Source organism: Ixodes scapularis, unplaced genomic scaffold (assembly GCF_016920785.2).
Source record: "Ixodes scapularis isolate PalLabHiFi unplaced genomic scaffold, ASM1692078v2 PGA_scaffold5__190_contigs__length_132052651, whole genome shotgun sequence".
In the NCBI taxonomy this organism is placed as follows: Eukaryota; Metazoa; Arthropoda; class Arachnida; order Ixodida; family Ixodidae; genus Ixodes; species Ixodes scapularis.
The window spans coordinates 22,744,786-22,753,458 of NW_024609880.1; positions in this window are offsets into that span (position 1 = coordinate 22,744,786).

The window sequence follows — 8,673 nt, forward strand, 5'->3', positions numbered from 1 at the left end:
GAATTTAATGGGCTCATAAGTGGTCCTGACGACCCGTAGCTTTGGCTATTAGTACATCATAAAAAATGAAGCATAGTTCCCAATTGTTGGACTACACCTCCCAAAAATAGAGAAAGGCGGCGATAGACAATTTATTAAACACACTCAGCAATGGAGTAGGCAAAATAAATTTACACCACTTCAAACAACAGTTTTCATTCTACAGCTTCACAAGACATGCAAACATTTGTTGCCACGCATTTAGCGCGAGCTTCGTTCCTTCGCGCTTCGGCATTTCATCAGCTTCGAGAAGTATGGACAGTCAAGGAAGGAACACATGCTGGAGATGGAGCGTCCGAAACACCCATCCCGCGTCCCGCGCATTGCGTACTGTCAGAGAGTACTGTTTAAGCTACGTGCGAGCGAAACCGACGGTAAAAGCCCAAGCATTTCGTCCTGAACGACGGTCGCACTGCAGGAATGCACATGGTGACGTGTAAAAGGTAAATCTGGGGCTTTACATGCCAAACCAACGACGGGCATCTGGCACGTCCCAGAGAGGGACAGACGATTCATCGGGACCACCTGTGGATCTTTTTGACGTGCAACCGAAGTCTCGATTACATGGCGCCTTCTCCGCAATAAGCTTCGATCGTATTGCGGGCAGCTCGCCCGAGGATCTGAACTGCCAGCTGGGGATCGGCAATACTAATTCGCATACTCGGCATTCACGACCAGAGAGCGAAGCTCGCTTTTGTGCTTCTGCTACGCTCGCATGTAAAGTATGGCACACTGTGGAGGCGATGTAGCAACTGAACAGAGGTATATGAAGGGCCAAAACTTACCCGTGGCAAGGTAGCGCAAGGTGATGGCCAGTCGCTCTCCGGCCGGGACGCACAGTCGAAAGTTTGTGTCCTCCTTTTCTATCAGAGGTCGCACCCTTGAGAGCAGGTCTTCAAAGGATCCGGTGTCCATCCGGATCCAACGGCGGTACGCTTCCGTATCTTCTAAAGCTAACTCTCGCATGAGGTTCTCATACGCACCTTGCTGGTGCACCCTTTGCAGCCATTTACTTGTCCATTTCGAACGTGGCTTCTTGCGCAGCGGCGCCTCATCGTCGCAGTCGATGGCGCACAAAAGCGCCACAGCAGCAGAGGCAGCGGTTGCTGTCACCTGCGCTCGCCGATCCATCGTGCAACAATCGCGCAGCCGTCGGCACGTACCCGAGAGAAACGTAAATAACGATGGCGGAAAGCCTGGATGAGACCACGACGAGATGAAGCGTGACCGGCGACACGGCGTCGAAGGCGTCACGTGACCAGTGCGAGCTCGTTGGCAGGAGAGGAGGCAGCCTCCCAACATGCTTTCTCGGTGTGACAGGTTGTTGCCTGACGGTCGGACAACAAGTCGCCGAACGTCGTTTCCGGGCGACGGCAACATGTTGCCCGACTGTTGTTGTTGCCTTGATGTGACAGGGTCGCCGGCAACACAACTTTCTCGTGTTGCCGGATAGAGTTGTCCAACTGTTGCCTCAGTGTGACAGGGCCTTAAGTCTGACCCTTGAAATGCAGGCGTGACGCAAAACCCAGAGGCGTCTCGTTCGCCCACTTACATTCTTCCCAGGCGGCGGAGGTTGCCGTTTAGAGGGGATTATCTTCTGAACGGATCCAAGTTACTCGAGCAAGCTCGCATTCTGCTCGCAAAGCCCAGCAACTAAGCAATGGCAAGGGACGGTGATTCGAGATTCGTGCAACCCTTGCCCGCTTAGCCCTCCCAACCACTTCTCCGCTTCCGTAAATATTGAAAGTTGTAGGTTGGTCCAGTGGCTTAGAGCTCACTTTTTGAAAGGAACCGAAAATAAAAAAAACGGACCAGTACAAGCTGAACTATGGAAGACGCTCTAAGAGAGCCTGTCGTAATGAAAATTAACTGCTCTAATGTGGCAAGTCGGGTCAATCGGTTCATAATTTTTCATCCCTTTTTTAAAGGCTCCGGAAAAACAAGAAACCAGGAAAAGCTGAGTGACGCAAGGCGCCTCGTATTGTTCAGGTTGTCCCGGTTTTTTATGTCCTTTCGGCGCACCTCAAAACACACAGTGTTCGGTTTCTAAACGCTGTTTTTATTTTCGCACAGAAATAAAACAAAAATCCGTAATAGTTTTACACACCAGTGCAATCCAATAGAGACTTCTATTTTCAGCAAGCTACTTTCCGTCATGCTTTCATGTCATCCTCCAGGCCGCGAATGTTTGTACACACTGATTAAACTATTTACATGTAGATTGACATGCACTAGAAATCTGGCACTTTCGTTTAGAAGAAAAATGTTAGTGCACATAAATTCTCTCGGCGTCTTTCCTTCGAATCGCTTGGAAGGAAAACAGAAATATCCCCGGCATGATTCGTGCAGAAGGCTAGATTCAATGGTCGCCCATTATTTCTACAAACTCCCTGGCAGATTCACTACCCTATAGCCTGGTGTCCTTTCTCCAAGAAGCGAGGTTTTGATAAAATTTCGTTGCTCGGCCGCTATTTTTTGAAGTGGCGCGAGAAAAAAAAAAGAGAGAGAGAGGGGAGGGAAGAACAACAGTTTTCGCAAGCTGATTTTTTTTTTCGCCATTGCGATATTTTCTTGTCTTTAGGTATGCTTTTGTGCTGTAAACAATTTTACGCACTTCCCACAAATATTTCATCGTCCACGACAATTGTAAAGTATTACGCACTGCCTCGGGTGCGTTGACCTCACGCAGTAGAGCGTCACAGGAGCTAGTATTTCCGCAAAATAAATACGAGGACTTATTTCTTCCTTTGAATCGACCACTTTTGTGGCATCACGACGAACACACTTTCACCATGAAATCATAAGAAATAATGATTGATGATGAAATTGATTGGGCCCCAACAGTAGAGCCACATTATTTAGGTTGCAAATAAACAGGGCTTCGTTCATGCGATGTGTTTACTTCCATGTTCGAATGTGTTGAGAATGAGTAGCCGAATAGGGCAGTCTGCAGGCTGCTTCCTGGAGTGGCTTGATATTTCCCCAACTCGGAAAAGGGAAGGGGGGGGGGGGGGGAGAGAAAGGGGTGGATGTTGTGGGAAGGTGATAATATTTATTCTCACTCAGGAGAGTCGCCGGTCGTTAAAAAGTCGACTCGCTAATAACGGGAAGCCGGTGGGGCCCCATCTATAGTAACCATGAGTAAATAAAATGTGGTAAACAGCTATGTCACTGAGAAGTTGCGATAGTGCAAGCGATGGGGTGTTGTGGAGGCAAGTGAAGCAAAGATCTATCTTACGATTGTGCCGTCTTTATTAGAAGCAAGAATTTCGGTTTGCTTCTTCAACCCCTCCTGGCGCCAATCTTTCCAATTTTGAATAAATCCGGGACAGCGTTGATCGCGCAAGCCCGCGCCAATATTTAAAGGTCTTTATCAAGTTATAAAACAGTCATCAAGCAGAGGTAAGCACGAATAAATACGTATAAGAATCCAAGATGGAGTGAACAACCTATGAGAGGAGATGTGTTTCAAACAGTAATGAAGAGATTAGGGAAAGCCACTTGATTTATAAGTTTCGGACATAAATGTATTATCGACGACCTGAACCCTTTAGTGCGCAAGCCAATCCTTGTGCAGACACGGGAATGGTTCCAGCAGCCGCGCGATGCCAGAGAGCGGCTGCTGCAACGACCCCAGCATGCCACGACCCCTCGATCTCCACCGACCGAGCGGCCTCGGACCTGCAGCTCATGGGAAAAAGCGTTCGGTCGCGCTGGCTTCCTCAATCTCGCGAATTGAGCGTGCCCGCGTCAACGAGGGAAGACACCTGGACGTCTCAAGGCCGTTGTGGCGCTCGCTGCATGCCGCTCATTTCGCGGCTTTTTAGGATTATCCCTACAGAAAAAGCCGACACAAAAGAAGCCTTTGCCGTCACGTGATTTTTGGGAGAGGGTGAAAAGAGGAGGGCGCGAGGGGCATTTTCCTACCTTGCGGAAAATGGTTTCGTTGGTCGGTCTTTAAGCGACAAAGGATTACATCGAAAAAACGGTCCTTTTGACGGGCACTCGCCCACTCCTGTAGCATCGGCTTCACAACATGGAAATTGTTGTTGGTTTTGCGGGGGACCATTCCTCTTGCCATTTACACTTGATACTTTTCTTTATGGTCGCTCTGTAGTCTTGGTAGGGTACGTCATGAAAATCAACCTTCCTTGTAGCACATGTGGGAGCCGCACGATCAGCAGCTTCATTGCCGGGTATACCCACGTGACTAGGCACCCAACAAAAGACTATCTGAAATTTATTGTCCCTGTAGTCGGTTGCAAGCTAAGAAAAAACCGGAAATGCCTCTCAGAGGAAAATGTAATCCTACGCCGACAAACGCCAGCCAATCGTTTTCATGACGTCACGATTCCGTGGACCAATCGCAATCCTTTTGAAAAAAAAAAAAAATCTCAACATGGCTGTTGGCCTTAGCAACGCGACGCTAGATTCTCCTGACAATTATTCTGCTTTTTTGCACCGTGTTTTACGTGCCCGAGGTTACGCCACGAAATCTTAATGGTATCGGCTTGCGTTTGCAGCAGTTTTTGCGCGACAACGTGAGAATCCAGCGACGCTATCGCCAACGAAAATTTCGAAGCGGGCGCGAGGCTTAGCATTGCTGAGAGGTATGTTAGACGGTATGTTAGACAGTATCTTGGGCAGAAAATGAATTAGGGAGACGGTGCATTGGACATGACTTTTTTTCTTTACTAAACAGCTATTTCGTTGACAATAACGTATTCTAACTTATTTAGATGTCCTGAATGAATTAAAAATATTGTAGTAGTTTGAGACACGTTTCCTGGAGGAAGAAAAAGCAACGTTGCTAGCGAACTACTTTCTCGACGGCGGAGGCACTTCAGATGGGCGCAATGCGCTTGTGGGTGGAGCTAAAAGATTGTTCTCAGGTTGCATCCGACTATAGCTGGAGCAATCACTTTATGTTGTAGCTGAGTTATTAAAGGGGTTTTTTGCTATCTCAAGGGATCTGAGTGCTCTCATAGCACTTAGTGAATCAGTGTAAACTACAGACTATGGATGCCTATTTTTGATAATATAGTCCGTGGCCAATAGTAAACCATATAACTCGGCAGTCAAGATCATAGAGTTATTACAATAAACGCTAGAGGCTCAGCTGGCGCTAGTGTCTACGGGACTTCCGGTTGAAAATTGAAGCAGACAGCATGCAGTCTACATTTCCAGCCTCCCTGCGCGTTCCTATGGGAAAACGCGCGTGAATTATGTCTCTTCGCCAGAAAATAACATGAATAACTTTTGTCATTTCGGTTGTACCAGATAGTATGCACCTCTATTGGTATTGTGAAAGTGTAATTGCTTTAGTTACAGCATCTTTCTCTACCACTGAACGATGTTAAACTTCGCTCTATTTCAGGTCCAAACCTGTGTTTCAAAAAAGGTATGTGAAAACGAGCGACGATTCTAAGCAAACTAACGATCGAAAGGAATATGGAGTGTGTTAAAGGTTTGCTAGCATTTCGGCGGTGCTTATTATTGCTAATATGCCCGTCCTGTTATTGGATGAAAATGACTCCGTCGTGCACCGAACATTCGAACGCAAAAAAATAAAGCACGTGAGCTACGAAAGGTGTCTTTTTATTATTTTCTATGTCGGGCAGTTTTTATCGGGCGCCTGCTCTCTGGCTCCCCCTATTTGCAAAGATTTGGAGCGTTCGGGTGATGATTTGAACCCAGAACAAGCATCTTCGCACATATTCATGAGCAGAAAGAATAAAGCAGTACTTATTTATTGCAAATCTGACTATATTACGTGGCTTTCAATTTATTTTGATCGTCTGCGTGCACAAGAAGTTACTTATCCAGTGTTACTGCGTAGTATCTTGCCGTCTCTCTTGGTTTTCCACAAGTCCTTCGATCGTTTGGCACGTATATCCCCCATGCTGGAAAGCGTCGACGCCGTGTTCGCGCTAAGAGTGTCCGACAGTGCACATAAATACACGTACGAAGCGGTTTTAACACCGTTTTTCATACTACGAATTTCAAATAAAAATACTGTAACTGACCAATTATTTCGTCTGCGTGACTGAGAAATGTTAAAATGTGCCTAGTACGTACAAATTATAAGTGATATTTGCTCTTATAATCGAGCGCAGAGAGAAAATGCACTCGCTTTTTTCCATAAAAATGCATTACCGGAAGTCAATTTTTGACTGCTTGCTGTCTGCTTCAAAATGCAACAGCGCACTAGCGCCAGCTGAGCCTCTAGCATTTATTGTAATAACTCTATGGTCAAGATAGTTGCACTGGATGTAATCCTCCGCACACATTTAAGTGATGGTCCAATCACGGAACAGCCGACACAGGAGTCGGTATTTGTGCCGTCAGTATAAAAGCTGGTGTAGTCTTTATATGTATTTTGTAGCTGAAAAAAATTCCTGCTTTAGGACTTCTGGTTGGGTATTTTCCTTAGTGTACTCAGTGAGTGACAAGTCTGTGATGAGCAGACTAGGCTCCCATGGTTCCACTGTTCCCAAAAGCTGAGCAACAGGGGGGCTCGCCTGAAGGCTAGCCGAAACAGCCGCGGTCTTTTCCGCAATGAAAAGGGAGGCTTAACAGTGGGCTTACTTTAGAAGGTTCGTTCAAAAAGTGTTCCCTCAACTAGTTCCCGACACGGATGTTGTAATACAGAACGTATCCTAAGGAAATACATAAGACCTAGGACATCGCGCCTTTTCTCTAGAGACATTTCATTAGCGTCAGCATAGAGGCTGAGCACAGGGGATGTACGAAACGCACCAGTGGCAAGTCTGATCCCTGCATGATGGATTGGATCCAACATTTTCAGAGTTGATGCACTCGCTGATCCATACACCAAGCATCCATAATCTAGGCGTGACCGCACAATCGACCTATAGTTTCTTAGAAGGCACAGCCGATCGGAACCCCAAGTCACGTGGGAGAGAACTATAAGAATAGTAAGGAATTTATGGCATTTTAGTTTTAGCGTTTTGATATACTGGCTAAAAGAGAGCTTAGAGTCGAATATAAGCCCTAGAAACTTGTACTCCGTTTTTATCTCAACTGGTGCACTGTATATGGTCAACGAAGGCGTCGGAATCACACCACGTTTTCGTGAAAAACAAACACAAGCAGTCTTCTCCGCGGAGAACTTAAATCCGATATTGTCGGCCTACCTTGTCACATTATTAATACTCAGTTGAACACGCTGTTCGCAGATTGAAAGGTTACACGAGGAAACAGCGACCTGGAGGTCATCTACATACAGCGAATAGTGGACTGATGGTGGTATGACACGCGCGATAGACTGGATTTTTATAGCAAACAGAGTAACACCTAGGACACCGCCCTGTGAAACACCGGTTTCCTGTACAAACCATCGTGAGTGTACAGACCCCAACCTTACTCGGGAGGTGCGTGTACCTAAATAGCTCTCAATAGCATGGAACATGCGGCCCTGGATACCAATGTCAATTAAGTCCCTCAAAATTTCATACCGCCAGGTAGTATCGTATGCTTTCTCGAGATCGAAAAACACAGAGAGGCAGTACTGTCTATTGACAAAAGCCTCTCGGACAGTTGTCTCATTGATCCTGCGTCGCGCGGGACGAGCGGAAACCGCACTGGTATTTATCCAGGATGCAATGTTTTCCAAGTGCTGCATCGGTCGCCTATTAATAATTTTTTCGAAGGTTTTACACAAACAGCTCGTCAATGCTATTGGCCTGTAACTAGTAGCAGCATCTGAGTTCTTTCCTGGTTTAAGTAGAGAGATAATTGTAGCCGTTCTCCATGCTGATGGAAAACGCCCCTCCTGTCATATTTTGTTGAAGAGGTATAAAACCAGATCAAGTGTAGATGGGTGGAGATGATTCAACGTAAAGTAGTGGATGCCGTCCGGACCAGTTGCCGAGGGTTGGACGCTATGAAGGACCATCTTTAGTTCAATGAGAGTGAAGGATTTATTATACGGCTCCCGTACACCACCAGATGCCTTTATAGTCCTGGCTTCTTTCTGCTGCCTTAGCCGCAGAAATGATGGTGAATAGTGCATGGAACTTGAAACAAACTCGAAATGTTCCCCGAGAATATCGGCTTGTTCCTCTGGACTTTCTGGAGAGGTTTCGTTGGAGGATAACAGGCGGATGGTGAAAGCTTGATAGGATCCATTGATTTTGTTAATTCGGTCCCAGAGCTCTTCGGGGATGTGTGGCTATTTATTGATGTCCTTGTTTTTTTTTCTCGATTACCGGCGAATGTGCCATGCACGGACCTTCATTTGCTTAAAGTGAAGATGATTGCTTGATATCGAATACCGTCGAAACATGCTCCATGCCTTGTGTTGCGTTTTTCGTGATTCTGAGCATTCTCCATTCCACCAAGGTATGGGACGGCGTGGGAGGCGTCCCGGGGTCGTGGGGATTGCCATTATGGCTGCCTGAAGGATACAATTCGTTAAGTATTCGTTCACTTTATCAATTGAAAGCTCTCAAGAGATGTGCATGGGAGCAGTGAGAATTCGCTGAATTCTGACCAGTTTGCCTTCTCAAATTTCCAGCGGGGAGTTCGGCTGGGGAAGGTCACACCTGGGTTATTCCGTCTTAAAACAATCGGCATGTGGTCACTGCCTAAATGATTATCTGTAACCTGTCA